Source organism: Hemitrygon akajei, chromosome 6 (genome assembly GCF_048418815.1).
Source record: "Hemitrygon akajei chromosome 6, sHemAka1.3, whole genome shotgun sequence".
In the NCBI taxonomy this organism is placed as follows: domain Eukaryota; kingdom Metazoa; phylum Chordata; class Chondrichthyes; order Myliobatiformes; family Dasyatidae; genus Hemitrygon; species Hemitrygon akajei.
The window spans coordinates 28,417,612-28,437,172 of NC_133129.1; the positions used below are offsets into that span (position 1 = coordinate 28,417,612).

The 19,561-nt window shown below is 43.9% G+C and overlaps 1 protein-coding gene across 3 annotated transcripts in view; it reads right to left on the reverse strand.

Annotated features, from left to right (window-relative positions):
* gpm6ab (glycoprotein M6Ab) overlaps positions 1-19,561 on the reverse strand; it is a 251,736-nt gene that overhangs the window by 181,717 nt on the left and 50,458 nt on the right. The window lies entirely within an intron of this gene.

The window sequence follows — 19,561 nt, forward strand, 5'->3', positions numbered from 1 at the left end:
ACTGAAATAAAGAAAGGAAAGATAAACGTGTGGAGAGAACAAGCAGCGAGATTAAACGAATAGTCATTTTGGTACCATTAAATGCAATTAATTATACATAACTGTTTTTGAGAGGTATGGTAACACAGTGGTTAAGTTTCTTAACTATCAGCCAGAATTTTGACCATTGATCGAGAGCAGAGGATCCCAACCTTGGGTCCATGGACTCCTTAGTTAATGGTAGGAGTCCATGGCATAAAAAGGTTGGGAACTCTGATCCAGAGGCAGACGGGAATTTACATTCAAATAAATTATTAAAATCTTTAATAAAAAGTGAGCCTCAGGAGCAGTGACCATGAAATTAACAGATTCTCTAACAATTTACCAGTGAGGGAAATGTACCTTCCCGAACAGGGGCTCCCAGTCTGGGGTCCACAGACCCCTTAGTTAATGGTAGGGGTTCATGACATAGCAAACATTAGGAACCCCTGTTCCCAGGTGTGCAGATCATGTGGTCAACTCTTAACTGCTCACTTATGTTAGCTACCAAGCCACATACATCCAGGACTGAATGATCCTGTCATCCTTGCCAGCAATGACACAAGAAAGTAACATATTGACTCCTGTGTAAGAATAAGAGAGAGAGACAAGAAAAGCACAATTACAACAAATATATTGGCTTCAGAGAGAAGCAAGAAATGGGGAGGGAAGGATTAGATTGCAGAGTAAGTTAAAAAGATCTGCACAATATCATTTCTCGAAGGGCCTGTGTGGTGCTGTAGTGTTCTGTTCTATGTTCTAGGAGTAGACACAGATTAAAGATGTCATAAACACAAGAGATTCTCCAGATGATAGAAACCCAGAGCCATAGACAGAAAATACTGGGGGATCTCAGCAGGTCATTCAGCAGATATGGAGAGCAATAAGCAGTCGACATTTCAGGCCTTGACCCTTCATCAGGACCGGAAAGGAAGAGGAAAGAATCCAGAAGAGGAAGGTGGGCAGGAGGGGAAGGAGTACAAGCTGGCAGGTGATAGGTGAAACCAGGTGAGGGGGAAGGTGGGTGTGTGGGGACAGGGGGTAGGAAGTGAAAAGCTGGGAACGGATAGCTGAAGGTGGTAAGCTGCTGAAGGAGGAGGAATTTGATTGGAGAGTGGCCCATGGGAGAAAGGGAAGGAGGAGGGTCACCAGACGGAGGTAATGGAGATGTGAGGAAAAGAGAAGAGGGGAACAAGGGGAATCAGAATGGGGAATGGAAAGAGAGTGAAAGAGAAGAGGGGAGAAATTATTGGATATAAAATCATGGATTTTCAATTGCCCAGAACAGATGTTCTAGAAGACCCCAGTTCCAAACACTCAAAACCTGATTCTCCATTAAGGTTCTTTCCATGTTAGATAAACTTCTCCTAACTCCTAAATGTATCTTGAATAGAAGGCATTCCAGAAACATGTATCAGTGAGTCCCTTGCAAACTTAGCTGAGCTCATGCATTACCTGAACTTAAAGTACAGTGCCTTACAGTCAATAACCACACCCACAATTAGCCACTCTAAAAACAAACATGAGAAAATCTGCAGAGGCTGAAATTCCGAGCAACACACACAAAATGCTGGAGGAACTCTGCAGGCCGGGCAGCATCTATCGAAAAGAGTACCGTCCACATTTCAGGCCAAAATCCTTCAGCAGGACTGGAGAAAAAAAGCTGAGGAGTAGATTTAAAAGGTGAGGGGAGGGGAGAGAGAAACACCAGATGATAGGTGAAACCTGAAGGGGAGGGATGAAGTAAAGAGCTGGGAAGTTGATTGCTGAAAGAAACAGAAGGCCATGAAAGAAAGAAAAGGGGGGTGGAGCACCAGAGGGAGGTGATGGATGGGCAAGGAGATAAGATGAGAGAAAAGGAGATGGGAGATGGTGATGGGGGCTGGTTGGTGGACATTACCAGAAGTTTGAGAAATTGATATTCATGCCATCAGGGTGGAGGCTACCCAAAGAGAATATAAGTTGTTGTTCATCCAGCCTAAGTGTGGCCTCATCACGACAATGAAGGAGGCCATGGATGAACATGTCAGAATGGGAATCGGAAGTGGAATTAAAATAGGTGGCCACTGTGAGATCTCACTTCTTCTGGCAGACAGAGATAGATGCTTGGTGAAATGGTCTCCCAATACTCCCAGCACTGGGTCTCACTGATATACACGAGGCCACACCAAGAGCACCGGACACAGTACGTGACCCCAACAGACTCACAGATGAAGTGTCGCTTTACCTGGAAGAACGGTTTGGGGCCCTGAATGGAAGTGAGGGAGGAAGTGTAGGGGCAGGTGTAGCAGTTGTTCTGCTTGCAAGGATAAGTGCCTGAAGGAAGATCAGTGGGGAGGGACAAATGAACTAGGGAGCCATGCAGGGAACAATCCCTGCGGAAAACAGAAAGTGGGGGGGAGGGGAAGATGTGATTGGCTTGGGATCCCGCTGGAGATGGTGGAAGATTCAAAGAATTATGTGCTGGACATAGAGGCTGGTGGGGTGGTAGGTGAGGACGAGGATCTCTATCGCTAATAGAGTGGCGGGAAGGTGGGGTAGGAGCAGATGTGTGTGAAATGGAAGAGATGCGGTTGAGGGCAGCATTGATGATGGAGGAAGGGAAGCCCTTTCTTTGAAAAAAGGAGGACATCTCCTTCATTCTAGAATGAAAAGCCTCATCCTGAGAGCAGATGCGGTGGAGACAGAGGAACTGTGAGAAGGGGATGGCATTTTTACAAGAGGTATAGACCAGGTAGAGTGTCATTAGCCTCTCTATTGCATTCAGCTTAATTTTGAATTCACCATGAATCTCCCCTAAACTTTTCTGCTCTGTGAGGGGTACAGATAGGCTTTATGCAATCAGGCTTTTTCCACAGAGGTTAAGTGAGACTCGAACCAGAGGTCACGGGTTAAGAGTGAAATGTTTAACAGGAATGTGTGGGGAAACTTCTTCACTCAGGTGGTGGTAAGAGTGTGGAACAAGCTGCCAGCAGAAGAGATGAATGCAGGTTTGATTTCAACATTAAAGATAAATTTGCATATGTACGTAAATGGGAAGGGTATCAACGATTATGGTGTGGGTGCAGGTCAATGTGGATAGGCAGATAATATTTCAGCATGGACTAGATGGGCTAAAGGGTCTGTTTCTGTGTTCTATGACCATATGACAAGCTTTTCATCGTTTCTTGGTAGCTGTGACAATAATGACCCAATACCAATAAACCATCACCAAATTTCCTCAGCTCCTTTTTGAAACCCCTTTTCAAAAGTATCTTCAATAAGAACGTCAGCTAAATTGTCATGTCCAGTTCTTGGTGGCAGCCATTTACAGATCAGCCAGAACAGGTTGCCCGAGAGTATTACAGTGAGCAGCAAGAGAACGTGGCAGCAGCAGTAGGTTGGCTGTGTCGAGCACACAGATGGCGCAGTGCTGATTCGCAGTGGTTCATACACAAAATAAACCCCAACACGTTCATCAGTTCCCATCTCTTCGAGTCTGGCTTTTCAATATTTAATGAGGAGAAGCAGATGGAAAAAATCTTTTCTTACCGATTACACACATGACCTAATTAGTCCATACAGCACACACATGGAGTGCCTTGCACATTTTGGAATAAAGAAAATTCACATTTATAAACGCAGCAACTGCTTGCTCATCCATTATTAAACAGGACTATTTATCTGAATATTTAATCGCAAATATGCACAAAAGATACTTGGAATATTGCAATATTCCTGTTTTGCATGTATTATCTGTGTCTTTTATTTTTTGTTTGATGTGACATTAGCTTCTCCAGCGCCTCTTCCTGTGTTGCCCTCAGGAAAGAAGGCGCACAATCTGCTCCTGGGCATTTGCCAATTCTGCAGTGCAGCCTGCTGTCAGCAAATATCAGCAAAGAGCCTATCAGAGTGAATGGTAACCTTGCCTCCATTTTGTTTGGGGTCAAATCCAGAGTGTCCATCTGTGTGCTAACAAGATCACCTTGTTGCACCATGGAACCCACTATGCTGGAGTCACGAAAAGGGGTCAACAGAGATATATATCACCAATCTGGGCATTGCAGTTGATGTTCTGTTCTACTGAGTCATCCCACTATCTCAGTTATTGGCAGAACTCAACTGGGTTACAAATTCACATTGGAGTCATCCAGAAATCACCAAAATGGTGGCCAATCTGCACCCAAGGCTTCTTATTTTTGCTCTGAACTCATTGAAAAAAAAACAGGTTTGTGGAGCAGAACTTAGAATAATATTCCACCATGGCTCAAGCTGATGAACAGACACTTAAATTGCATTTCGAAAACACTTTCCAAACCCTTGCTTAAAATAAGCAAGTAAGAGATGCTGACGCTGTATGAGGCGTTGGTCATACCATATTTGGAGAGTTCTGAGCAGACTTGAGCCCCATTTCTATGGAAGGACGTGCTGGCATTGAAGAGGGTCCAGAGGAGGATGACAAGAGTGATCTAAGAATTAAAGGGTTAATGTATGGGGAGCATTTGATGGTGCTGGGCCTGTCCTCACTGGAGTTTAGAAGAATAAGAGGGGGATATCACTGAAACCTAGTGAATGTTGAAAGGCCTAGGTAGAATGGGCATGAATTGGATATTTACATTAGTGAGAGTGTCAAGGACCACAGTCACATAATACAAGGCTGTCTCCTTAGAACAGAGATGATGAGGAAATTTCTTTTACCAGAGGTGGTGAATCTGTAGAATTCGTTGCCACAGATAGATGTGGAGGCCAAGTCATTGGATGTATTTCAAGCAGATAATAATGGGTCCTTGATTAATGAGGGCATCAATGGTCATGGGGGAAGGCAGAAAAATGGGTTGGAAAGGAAAAATAAATTAGTCATGATCAAATGTCAGAGCAGATTCTAGAGGCTGATGGGCCTAATCATGCTCCTATGTCTTATGGTCCAACAAATGCTGATGTGATAGTTCATTTGATTGCAAAATTAAATTTGAATTTGTGCTTTGGAAATATATTTCAGCTGGGCAGTCAGCATGAAGGATTAAGCAGTGAGGAAAGTCAGAATCAGTTCTACATGAAGGCAAATTAGTGATAAAATATTATCCATGTTAACAGCAACTGAAGAGTTGAACTTCCTGCAAAATAAATAATTTGCTGGAAGAACTCTGAGGGACAGGCAGCATCTATGGGGTTAGGGGAAGGGAGAAGAGAGCAACAGTTGACATTTCATATCAAAATTATGCATCAGGGCTTAAGAGTGAAGAGGGAAGATGGTGGCCAGTACCAGTACCAGGGGGGAGTTGGTGAAACCAGAACCAGTGGATGGAGGAGAATGAGGATGGAGGATGACGAGCAGATCGGAGGAGTGGAGTTGGGATACAAAGGCCTCCTCTCCTTTTTCACTCATCATCTTGCACGTAACACACCCATCCTGTAAACACGCAAAAGAAAATCTGATTCCAAGAGGACTAACATTTGTTTTGTCTTGTTTTTCGTGGATTCTATTGTGGTTCTTTGTTTTGTGGGTACCTGCAGGAAAATGTATCTCAAGGGTATATATGGTATACATACTTAATAATAAATTTGATCTTTGAACTTTATATGAATGCATTTTGAATGTCCAAATACGCTCATCTGGCACCCCATATGCACGCTGCTATTAAAGCCTAAAAGCCAAGATTATCAAATGTGATTTTCCTTTCATATCTATGTGATGATTCTATCGAATCAATTATAATTCTCTAAGGGTCTACCATTGTGTTCCTAATGATTGACTGCACTTTCTACACACTGGATATCGATTAACTGGGAAAGTGGACAAAAGAATGGCAGATTGTATTTGACTCAGACAAGTGCAAAGTGATGCATTTTGAAAAATAAACTAGGCTGGGATGTACACAGTGACAGACAGGACCCATAAGACATAGGACCAGAATTAGGTTATTTTGCACATCAGGTCTGCTCCACCATTCCATCATGGCTGATTTATTAACCCACTCAACCCCTTATTCCAAGCAGGGAGTCTAGAGAAGGCCTTAGATGGATTAGGAGAATGGGCAGAGAGGTGGCAGATGGAATATAGTGTAAGGAAATGCATGGTCATGCACTTTGGTAGAGGAATAAAGACACAGACTATTTTCTAAATGGCAGGTGGATTCAAAAATCAGAGGTGCAAAGGGACTTGGGAGCCTACGTGCAAGATTCCCTAAAGGTTAACCTGTGGGTGGAGTCCATTGTAACATGGGAACAATGAGTTGCTGGTCCTGGCTTTCGTTGTTTCAGGAGCGACCTCTTTCTCCTCTCTGGGGAGAGAGCCTATCTGCAATACTGAAGTACTGGTGTGTGAACTGTAGTTTGATGGGCTTTGTATCAGTGGACTCTTCCAGGCTTCTGCTGGTGCTTGCATTATGGGGGATTCAGCGCTTCTTCGGGCACAGGTGGGGCTCGATGCTTTTGCTGCTAATTGTGCGGGGAGGGGTGAGCGGGTCTTCAGGGTTTTGAGGTTTCTATCATTCTGCGGGGTTTCTTTGTTCCGTGGATATCTGTCATGAATTTCAGGCTGTGTATTGGATACATAATCTGAAATTAAGCGTACTTTGAAACTTTGATAAGGAAATGCAACTTCAGCATTCATTTTGAAAAGACTAGAATACAAAAGGATGTAATGCTGAGGCTTTATAAAGCATTGGTGAGACCGCAAGTGGAATATTGTGAGCAGCTTTGGGCACGTCAGAAAAGATGTGCTGGCACTGGAGATGGTCCAGAGGATGTTCATGAGAATGAACCCAGGAATGAAAGGGCTAACTTATGAAGACCATTTGATGGCTCGAGGTCTGTACTTGCTGGAGTTTAGAAGAATGAGGGGCGATTTCATTGAAATCTACCGAATATTGAAAGGACAAGATATAATGGATGTTTCCACTAGCGGGTGAGTCTAGGACCAGAGGGCACAGCCTCAGAAAAGAGTGACATCAATTTAGAACAAAGATGAGGAGGAATTTCTTTAGCCAAAGGGTAGTGAATCAGTGGAACTCAATGCCACAGACAGCTGTGGAAACTATGCCATTTAGAATATTGTAAATGGAGATTAGTCAGGGTGTCAAAGGTCATAATAAATCAGTTGTGACGGGATGGCAGAGCCGACACAATGGGCTGAATGGCCTAGTTTTGCTCCTACATGTTGTGGTCTTATATTGAAAGGCTGAGATAGTGTGGACATGGAGAGGATGTTTGCATTAGTGGGAGAGTCTAGGACCAGAGGACACAGCTTCAGAATAGGACATCCCTTTAGAACAGTGATGAAGAGGAATTTCTTCAGCCAGAAAGTTGTAAATCTGTGGAATTCATTACCTTATGGCTATGGAGGCTAAGTCACTGGATATAGTTAAAGTAGAGGTTGATAGTGTCTGTGAGATCCTGCTTCTTCTGGCAGATGGAGATAGATGCTCGGTGAAATGGTCTCCCAATCTGCATCGGTTCTCACTGATATACACGAGGCCACACCAAGAGCACTGGACACAGTATGTGACCCCAACAGACTCACAGATGAAGTGTCGCCTTATCTGGAAGGACTGTTTAGGGCCCTGAATGGTAGTGAGGGAGGAGTAAGGGTGTCAAAGGTTAGAGGAAAAAGCAGGAGAATGGGTTTGGGAAGGAAAATAAATTAGCCATGATGGACTGGCAGAACAGTCTCAATGGGCCAAATGGCCGACTGTTGCTTCTTCGTCTTATGTTCTAACTAATAGGAAAACACCTGGCAAAATATCGTACTTCTGTTATGCTGAACACTGCCTGCATGCATGTTTTAATTCAAGGCCATTTCTCCTGCAGCTAGTTAGTATGCATTTTAAGAAGATTTTAAGAAGTGACAATCAGTCTGACATTCTACTCTGTAAATCAGAGCCATTCAACGCAGCTCACCCCAGCCTGCAAACCCAAATCTGACCTGTGCTTGAACAAAGTCTCCAGGCAGCCAGGGATGATCGCCAGCGCTGATTTAACTCATGCAAAGACCCAGTAACAAATTAACAAAACAAGCGTTTGCTGCCCTTGAAGGAAATAGGAGAGGTTCTTATTCACATAATGTAACCGACAGCCTGAAAATCAGAGAGGTTTCAATTGTAAATAGGAATTGAGGGGACTACACAGTGTATACAGGACTATGTAAATGTCTTAGGCACACTCCTTGTAATAGGTGTGTCTATATACCTATATATATATATATATATATATATAGAGCAAGACTTTGCACAGTACTGTAGTAATTTTATGTATAGCACTGTACTTCTTTCACCAAAAAAACAAATTTCAGGACATATATGAGTGATGATGAACCCGATTCTGATATGGGTCTCTATTGTGGACTGAGAATGGATCAGGGATCAGGGATCAGGAAGCGGGGAATCATAGTTGGGAAAAAGGGAAGAGAGAGGGGAGGGAGAGGGAAGCACCAGGGAGACATTCTGTAATGATCAATAAACCAATTGTTTGGAATCAAATGTCCTTGCCTGGTGTGTCTGCATCTGCGCCACATCGCCCCGCACCCGCCCCCCCCACCGCTTCTGGAACTTCTGCTCTGCCACCTGTCCCAGCCCCTCCTGCGGCATATTACCCTCGCCACTTCCAACATTCTTTGCTCCTGCTAGATTTACAAACTTGCTCTCTGCTCCATGTTGACAAATACAGAACTGTGCAAAACTCCTATGCACCCTAGCTATATATATGTGCCCAAGACTTTTGCACAGTTCTGTATATGTATAAACACAGAAATATGGTTCAGCAGTAAGAGGTGCTGCTTCAATGATCCAATGACTTGGGTTCAATCCTGATTTCCTCCCACATTCCAAAGACTTACTGGCAGGTTACCTGCACAGACCAAATTCTCTCTCGAATAAATGGCAACAGAATTGGTGAGCACGAGCACTTAATGGGCACCAATCTCCATAGAATCCAGGACATCTTCAATGAACAATGCCTGACAAAGGTGGCATCCATCATTATGACCCCCATCACCCAGGACATGCCTTATTCTCATCAGCAAGGAGGTACAAGAGCTTGAAGGCACACACTCAGTGATTCATGGACAGCTTCTTCGCCTCTGCTGTCTGATTTTTGAATGGACATTGAACCCGTGAGCACTGCCTCACTACTTTTTTTAATTTTTATTTTTGCATTACTTATTTAATTTAACTCTTTAATATATATATATATATTTACTGTAATACCCAATGATTTTCTATTGTTATTAGGTTTGAACTGCTGCTACAATGACAACAAATTTCACGACATTTGCTGGTGATATTAAACCTGATTCTGATTCTGATTCTGAGGAGGTTCTTGATGAGAATGAGTAACCTATCAGATACTGAAAGGTCTGGACAGAATGGGTGTGGAGAAGATGTTTCCACTAATCAGAAAGTCCACAATCTCAGGGCACAACTGCACAAAGTATGTGGAGGTTAGTACAGGTTCAGAAGAAGGGCCTCACTGCAAAACGCCAACCCTTCACTTTCTCTTTATGGATGCTGTCTGACCCACTGAGTTGTGTGTTGTCCCCTGTGCCTCCACTCTGTCACACAGAGAGCATCTCTGATTTGAAATGACAGCTGTTAAGGATTTTGCAGAATAGTCAATATTCAAGGGGGGATTGAAGAAATATCTGACCGGAGAGGAACTAGGACCAGTTGATTCCCTCCCCGCTGTGCATTGCACAATTTGAAGTTGACCTCTCGCTGCTCCCACTAAATGGATGTGCCTGTGTCAGACTGAGTCATATTCCCTCTACGCATGGACCCCCACTAGTCAGCTGCACAGAATATCCAGTGGTTTGCACAGGTCACAGTCAAGACTCCGGCACTTAGCAACAGCAGCAAAAACAAACCTTTCGCTCCATGCCTTTATGTGTAGCCAGTGAAGCTGAACACAAGGAAAAAGATGCTGCATAAAATATTACAAAGGAGAAATGGTAGCTTAAATACCTTTCTAACTGCTCAGCGATCACCAGTCAGTCACACCGCCAGACTGCATTTCCTAGAAATGAATAATTGAGATATGTCCCCAAAGAGGGAAACAGAGGTAAATGTTCATCCAAAATCCACGCAGTGAACTCTTTACCCGAATTAAATTTCACGGCTGTCAATTGAACACGGTTTCTGAAGCCTTACTTTAAGGGAGTCGTGAAGAGAGCAATCCCTGTGGAAAGCAGAAAGTGGAGAGTTGGGGAACAGCGAGGGAAGCATGGGCTTAATGGTAGGATCTCGTTGTAGATGACAAATGTCCACTTTCCTCTCCTATCTGATTCCTTCCTCAGCCTTTTACCTCTACCACCTATCTCCTCCCCACTTCTTATTTCAGCCACCCTCCTCCACCCACTCACCACCCCCCGACCTGATTTCACCTATCTGCCGCCAGCTTATACTCCTTTCCCTCCCCATACCTTCTTATTCTGGTTTCTTCCCCCTTCTCTTCCAGTCCTGCAAAGGGGCTTGGCTCAAAACATTGACTGTTTATTCCTTTCCATAGATGCTGCCTGACCTGCTGAGTCCCTCCAGCTCCTTGTGAAGGTGGAACTGGATTTCCAGCACCTGCAGAATCGCTGACACGAGGTAGTGCAGATTCTGGAAATCTAGCGTAGTACACACAATGTGCTGGATGGGGCTCAGGAGGTCAGGCAGCATCTGTGGATGGGAATAAACAGTTGACGTTTCGGGCCGATACCTTTCAACAGGACCAATTGATTACCCCCCTCTATTCATTGCACAATTGGAAGTTGCTCTGCAGCGCATCGTCTGTATCTGCAGGATCTCTTGCGTTCAGAAAAAGCAATAGATTTGTTTCCACTCAACATTAAACTGAGCTTTCAAATATGGATCTTTACTGATTCATCTGTTCACTGAGAAAGAATCTGAAAGAGCAAGCTGCTGAGAATATTCAACCCTTGGGAGGTGTTTGAGAAAAGAATAACATTTCAGGTCCCGACCTAATACCAGGTTGGAATTTTCAGCTGATGTTGCCTGGCTCTCTGACTCCTTCCAGCATTTCTTGACTTTGATTTGCACTCTGCTCTATCTATCTCCCTTCATATCAATCAAGTCGCCCCACATACTCATGCTAGTTTTTAGGTAATTATCTCCAGAATATCATTCACTCCCACACAAACTTTCCCCTACCCTCAACATTTATTTTTGAGGTTAACTCAGACAGAATGCATCCAATAATTGTTCAATGTTGTGCCTCGAAGTAGCTATGGATATAACTCAGCACCTCAGGAGGTGATTAGAGGTCCTTATTTAAATGGAGCAGGGGTTCCCAACCTGGGCCTACGGGGCACTCGGTGAATGGCAGGGGTCCATGGCAGAAAAATGGTTGGGAACCCCCGATTGAGAGAAACAGCACGTAACAGGCCCTTCCAGCCCAATGAGCTACACTGCTTAGCAACCCTTCTATGTAACCCTAACTGGTACGTCTTTGGGCTGTGGGAGGGAACCAGAGCACCCAGTGGAAACCCACATGTTCGCGTACAAATTCCTTACAGACAACACCGGAATTACACTGAGCTGTAACAGCTAACCACCATGTTACCATGGCTCCCCGATTTCTCCAAATTCAAGTTCAAGTTACTGTCATCTTTCTGTACATAAACTGTATACACAATTCGAGATTCTTTAATACAATTTCCCCTACACTAGTGTAAAGGGGAATGAAATAATTGTTACTCCATGTCCGATGCAGTACAAAAAAACACAATAAGATAAAGAACACAATAGTAATTTAAAAAAACACAATAAATATAAATACTTAAGATAGCTCATATACATAGATTGATTGCATGTCCATAGAGTGATGCTAGGCATAATCAAATGAAACAATGTTCCTCCAGACCATGGCGCACCCATAACGCATATATTACACACAGCACATAAAACATTACCACAAGTAAGTTAATAAGATATAATTCAAAATGTATGTGAAGTGCACAGCACAGGTAAACAGCTGGCTGCCGTAGCGACAAGACCTGGGTGGCGGCAGAGTATTCATTAGTCTCACAGCCTCAGGGAAGAAGTTACCCAGTCTGGCTATCCTAGTCCTGATGCCCCTGTACCTCCTTCCTGACGGTACTGGGTGAAAGAGATTGGGGGACGGGTGGTAGGTTTCTTCAACATCGTTTCCGACCCTTCATCTACAGTGCTCCTGGTGAATGTCAGAAATGGTGGGGAGCCGGAAGCACCGGTGATCCTCCCTGCAGTTTTTACCGACCTCGGTAGGGTCTTGTGACCCTTGCAGCCTCAGTGCCACACGATGCACTGGATGACTCATCAACATCCAGCATTCTTGCCTTTGACTGAACCAACTTCCTTCAGTGAACCCCCCCCCACCCCCACACACATCTGTTTGATCAACCTGTACGGTGGGATCTACTCTAAAGTCAGCGGCAGAACTGAATCCAGATTAACCTGATAGGCCAGGTAGCATCAGACCCAAAGGAGAGCACTGAATTGAAAACGAAAGAGCTGTTTCTTCACCATTTCGTAAGTACATAATTTAATGAAGGCAGTGTCATTGGTAGATAGGGTGCTGAAGGAGGTTCAAGGTTCAAAGTAAATTTATTATGAACGTACATATATGTTTATTTATTGGACAGAGTGTCGTAGGGGCCCTTCTCACTCTTTGAGCCGTGCCGCCCAGCTACTCATTGACTTAACATGCACAACACGCTGGAGGAACTCAGCAGGTTGGGCAGCATCCGTGGAAACGAACAATCAACGCTTCAGGCTGAGACCCTTCGTCAAGACTGAAGAGGGAGGGATCAGAGGCCCTATAAAGAAGGTGGGGGGAGGGGGGAAGGTGCCAGGTGAAAAACCAATCAGAGGAAAGATCAAGGGGTGGGGGAGGGGAAGCAGGGAGGGGATAGGCAGGAAAGGTGAAGAAGGAATGTAAGGGGAAAGCGCTAAGGGTAGTCGAAGAAGATGGAACCAAGAAGCAGGTGATAGGCAGCTGGAGGAGGAGGCAGAGGGAAACTGGGATGGGGGAAGGGAGGGGGAGGGAATTACCGGAAGTTGGAGAATTCAATGTTCATGCCAAGGGGCTGGAGACTACCCAGACGGTATATGAGGTGTTGCTCCTCCAACCTGAGTTTGACTTCATCATGGCAGTAGAGGAGGCCATGTATGGACAAATCCGAATGGGACTGTGAAGCAGAGTTGAAGTGGGTGGCAACTGGGAGATCCTGTCTGTTGTGACAGATGGAGTGGAGGTGCTCGATGAAGTGGTCCCCCAATCTGTGTCAGGTCTCACCGATGTAGAGGAGGATGCACTGGGAGTACCAGATGCAATAGATGACCCCAACAGACTCACAAGTCCTCACCTGGAAGGACCGTTTGGGGCCCTGAATGGTGGTAAGAGAGGAGGTGTAGGGACAGGTGTAGCACTTACGCTTGCAGGGATAAGTACCATGTGGGAGATCTGTGGGGAGGGACATGTGGACCAGGGAGTCGCGGAGGGAACAATCCCTGCAAAAAGTGGAGGGGGTAGAGAGGGGAAGATGTGCTTAGTGGTGGGGTCCTGTTGAAAGTGCTGGAAGTTGCGAAAGATAATGTGCTGGATCCAGAGGCTGGTGGGGTGGTAGGTGAGGAAAGGGGAACTCGGTCCCTGCTGTAGTGATGGGAGGATGGGGTGAGGGGTGAAGTGTGGGAAATGGAAGAGATGCGGGTGAGGGCATCATTGATGACGGCAGAAGGGAAACCACGATCCTCTGGAACTTTGTGCGTGTTGCTTTGACCCCAGCATCTGCAGGGTACTTTGTGTTTACAACTCATTGATTTAACCCTATGCTAATCATGGGACAATTTACAATGACCAATTAACCTACTAACTAGTACGTCTTTGGACTGCGGGAAGAAACCGAAGAACCCGGGGAAACCCACACGCACATGGGATGGAACGTTCAAGCATGCTTACAGAGGTCGCCAGAATTGAAATCCTAACTCTGACCACTATGCTACTCTGAGATTCATTTTCCTGCAGCATTCAGTGAAATACAATAGAGTCAATGAAAAACCACACTCAAACACAGACTGACAAAAGCAAATAAAGAAACAATGAGTAAGGAAGTAAATAAATAAAACTGAGAACACTGAGGTGATTTGCATGAAGGCTTCATTATTCACTGAGTTTAAGAGTTGGAACAGTATGTTGCAATTTTACAAGTTGGTCCATTGGGCACAGTTTCTGTCATTTTGTTAAAGAAAGGCATCATTAAACTGAAAAGAATGCAGAAAGTATTTACAATGATCTTAACAGGACTCGCGGACATGAGCTGTAGTAGGAGATTCGAGAGACCAGGACTTCAGCTTTTGGACTGTCACACAGTCCTGAAGATCTCTCCACTCAGGTTCCTTTCTTTACAGCCCTTTGCTTTTCCTACCCATCTCTCTTCACCTATGATAGCCCTACCAGGCTATGGTCCAGGTGGTGATCGATGGAACTAGGCACTTGAAGTGGTTCAGTATGGACTAGATGGGCCAAAGGACCTGTTTCAGTGCTGTATTTTTCTGTGACCTTCTGGCACCAGCATAACATGACCACAACTTACTAACCCATACACTGTTAGAACATGGGAGGAAACCGGAGCATCTGGAGAAAACCCATGAGCTCACACATACAAATTCATTCCAGACGTTGGCAGATTTGAACCTTGGTCACTGATGCTGTAAAACATTACACTAACCGCTACACTACCGCACTGCCCTTTCTACACATTATTAATAGCTACCAGTCTCAAATCAAAAATGTGCACTGCGTTGCTTTTTGTACTTCATTCCAGCATTCGCTGGGGAATAGACCTCAGGTGTCGCCTGGCATCCGAAAGCCCGCCCTGGTGACTGAACATCAGTCTCGGGCCCAGACAGAGCGGAGGTGGCAATCAGCCAATGCACAGGGGACATCACAAAACAAGCTTGTTCATGCCCTGTTACAGACAATACAAACACTCACTTCCAGCAACCAGGATCTGTCCAACAATTCCAGCTGAGCCTAGCAGCGGCACCATCTTCAGTGGATTTCTGAATGATCCGTCGAAGCAAATGTATTAACAAAGTAAATTTACTCAGTGTCACAATATACTACCCTAAAATTCATTTTCTTGCAATTATTCACAGGAAAATAAAAAAATACAATAGAATTAATGACGATACAATACGACATAATGCAATACTAATTTAGCCAAATGCCGATGTTTTGAAATGGACAGGCCATATTTCAGAGTACGTGGCAATGCAGATCAGAATCAGGGTTAGTATCACTGATAGAAGTCATGAAACTTGTTGCCTTGCAGCAGAAAAATAGTGTAACACATTAAAAATTACGATTAAAATTAGTATTATAAAGTTACAATAGGAAATATAAAAAATGAATTAGTGCAAAAAGAGAGCAAAATAGTGAGGTGGTGTTTATGGACCATGAGAGCGTGCGTGGCTCGCAGGCTCCAGTACCTCCTCCCTCATGGTAGTAATGAAAAGTCAGCATGTGCTGGATGGTGAGGGTCATTAATGATGGACGCTCCCTTCTCAAGGCATTGCTTTTTGAATATGCCTTAATGGTGGGAAGGCTAGTGCCCATGACTTGGCTCCCATTGAAATGCTAGTGCTTTCTGAAGTTATACCATACTGGGAGCTTTTCCATACCACTGAGGAATAAGACACTCCTTCTCCTTCACTTTATGTCAGCACTAGAAGTATTTTTTTTTTGGCTCTTCACAGCATCATGTATCATTTATATAATGCAAGCAGACCATAAGGCACGACAGGGTAAATTTGATCAGAGTGTTGTAGCACAGAAACAAGCCCTTCAGTCCATCGAATCCATGCTGACCACCAATTAGAATGGCATGGTAGTGTATTTATTGGCACATTTGCTTTGCAGTACCAGCAATCAATGATTAAAGTTCAATTCCTGCTGCTGTCCATAAGGGACGTATGTTTTCCCCATGACCGTGTGGGTTTCCGTTAGGTGGTCTGGTTTCCTCCCACATTCCAAAGACATATGGTTAAGGTTAGGGAGTTGTGGGCATGCTACATTGGCACCAGAAACATATGACACTTATGGGCAGACTAGCACATGGCAATCAATGACGTAAACAACACATTTCACTGTGTTTCAATGTTTCGATGTGTCAAATAAAGTTGATCTCATCTTAATCTTACCCTTTCACACTGAACAACCTACACTAATCTCATTTTATTCCCCCTATATTCACTTTATGCTCCTCAGATACCTCCCTTGACTTTGCTTCATTTAACTCTCTCATTATATCTTTCTACCCTTCTTCCCCTCACATGAATATTCAGCTTCCTTTGAATGTAACCGGATTCTTCACCTCACTATTCATAAAGACACAGGCCATTCAGGCCATCATACCAATCAAGATCCCCATCTTCGTTAGAATCAGAATCAGGTAAAATATCATCGGCATTTGTCATGAAATTTGTTAACTTTGCAGCAGCGCTATAATGCAAAACTTAATAACAGAAACAAAAACTGAGTCCTATTTCACCATATTTGGCTCATCTATCCAGCTACCTGTCCCAGTACATATTAAACGTCCTTAATGTGTCTGTCTCAGTCACTTCCTTTGACAGCACATTCCATACACTGAGGGTAAAAATGTTGCTCCTTAAATTCTCAGTAAATGTCTCCCCCCTCATCTTAAACCCATGTCCTCTAGATCTTGATTCCCCGCTCTGGGGAAAAAGACTGTATGTGTTCACCCTATCTCTACCCCTCATATACCTCAATAAGTTCACACTTCATCCTCCTACCCCCCAATGAAAAAAATCCCAACTTGTTCAACCTATCTCTCCACAACTCAGTCCCTCGACTCCCAGCAACATCCTTGTAAATCACCTGTGCACTCTCTCCATCTTAATGGTACCGTTCCAAGAGCAGGGTGATGAAAACTGAACACAATATTCCAAATGCAGCTTCATCAATGACATGCACAACTCTCTATGCCCTACAATAGTGAATTCTACACTTCAACCGTATTAGCCATGAATTTCACATTGGATTCATCCAACTGGTTTAAGGACATCATATCCAACTGATTTAAGGACTCCGCATACAAACATTAAGCCAGTCATTTGCTCAGACAAACAGATGTCTGGAAATCCCTTCCAGAGAGTGGGCTCCAGTGATACAGTGTACTTCCTGAAATTAATTTCCCGTTTTTATTTAAAATCTTTTATTAGCTTTGACGAATAGTACGTTTTCCCTAATGATGTCTTATCCTGATCAAAAACAGAAAGGAATTAGGTACCACAGGAGAGTAAGGGGTAGAAAATGCTTTGCGGACAACAATGTACCACAGGCAGACTCACCGATCAGTGCTGCTCTTCAGTGCTCACTCCCTGGAAGACGAACTGGATTGTCTTCATCTGTGGCTAACCTAGTGTGAGATAAGGAACTGCTACGTGCTTGTTCTTGCAGAAAAAATGGCTCCAGGACAATATCCCATGCACCGTCAATTTTCTGGCCATGCCACTCAGGGACTTGTGCTAATGACTGTATGTGCTATCGTAACCATACCTGCGCGTGCTGGGTGCTGTATGTGACATGTGCACTGTGTTTATCATTGCCCCAGAGGAATGATGTTTTGTTCAGCTATGTACATGTGTATGGTTCAATGACAATTAAACTTGAACTTGAACTTGAAACGGGGACACCACTTTTTCCCCTATTAGGGACAGAGAGAGCCTGTGGTATGTTGAATTACCAGGTGAACCAGTGGTCTTTGGGGTTCTGCAAGTCTGTGTCTTTATTGATGCTTTGCTGCACACTTGAATGCTCGATGGGGGTGGGTGCCGATGCTTTTTTTGCTGGTGGGGAGGGGGGATCATTGCTTTGCTGCTGCTTACGTGTGGGAGGGGGGAACTGGGGGGGGGCTTTAGGGTTCTAACATTTAACTGTCATTCATTCTTTGGGGCACTTCTCTGTTTTTGTGGATGTTTGCGAAGAAAAAGAATTTCAGGATGTACATTGTATATATTTCTCTGACATTAAATGTACCTTTGAAACCTTTGAAAAGTCAATAACATTGTCAGAAATCCAATAAAAATTCAGGATCCAAAGATCCCAGCCCCAGCCTGTGACTCCTTGAGGACTCTTTTGGTTGCCATAATTAACGCAGGACACAGCAAAGATTTCTTAGTGCAACAGGTGAACAGGTTGGTGTAGCTGACACATCAATACAAATCCATACTTTAGCATGCCCAGAAGCTCCTTACAATCATGTGAAATGAGATTGTCAATTTAAGCAGGCCAGTTAAGTCCTATGCAGCTAAGTCCCATAAAGAAAAAACAAACTGTTCTCTGTTTTCTCTGTTTCTCACTTCAAAGTGTTTGTCCAATGTACTGATTAATTCCAGTGTAACATGTACAAAATGCTGCGCAGGTCAGGTAGCATCCATGAAAAGGAATTAACGGTTAATGTTTCAGGCCAAGACCCTTCATCAGAACTGGTAAAGAAAGAGGAAAAATAAGAACTTGTGGGGGAGGGGAAGGAGTACAAGCTAGAATTTGAAAGACGATTTAATGCCTGCACTGTTTTTGTGCACTTTATGTAGTCCAGTGTAGGTCTGTAGTCTAGTATAGCTTTCGCTGTGATTTTTTTTAATACATAGTTCAGTCTAATTTTTTGTACTGTGTCATGTAAACCATGGTCCTGAAAAATAGTAAAGGGGAAGTTGACTTGACTTGACGTGAATCCAGATGAGGGGGAAGGTAGGTGAGTGGGTGGGTGGAGGGATGAAGCGAGAAACTGAGATTTGATCGGTGGAAAAGGCAAAGGGTTGAAAAAGAAGGAATCTGATAAGGAGAGGAGAGTAGATTATGGGAGAAAGGGAAGGAGGAGAGGCATCAGGGGAAGGTGATTGGCACATAAGAAGAGAAGAGGTGAAAGGGGAGCCAGAATGGGGAATGGAAGAAGGGGGAAGGGAGAAGTGGGAAAAATTACCAGATTAGAGAAATTGATGTTCATATTATCAAGTTGGAGGCTACCCAGAGTATGTGTGTTATTTTGGCTTCTTCCCCCTTCCTTTCCAGACCTGATGAAGGGTCGCAGCCTAAAACTGTTTATTCCTTGCCACAGATGCTACCTGACTGGCTGAGTTTCTCCAGCATTTTGTACGTGTTACTCCGGTTATTTAGCATCTACAGAATCTTTTGTGTTTCTGATTATTTCCAACATACTCTTTTTTTGACCATTTGCAGTTTTTTTATGCTTTTGAAACTAGGTGTGGAACCAATTACTCAGGAATGATTCGTGGATATATATCTCAATTGTCTCTTATAAAAATCAACTTACACACTAGTTCCTGAGCTTCCAGTGGTGTTGCATTGAGGACACAGTAGGAGATGGTTAAAACACATTGACTCTCTGTGACAGCAATCTATTAACAGAATTACAAAGGAAACACAAGCAGGAGTGGGCCATCAGTCCTGGGGTCTGCATTGCCATTCAGTCTTTTACCTCAGTACTGCTTTCCTGCACTAACCTGTATCACCTGATTTCTTTAATGCATAAATAACTACA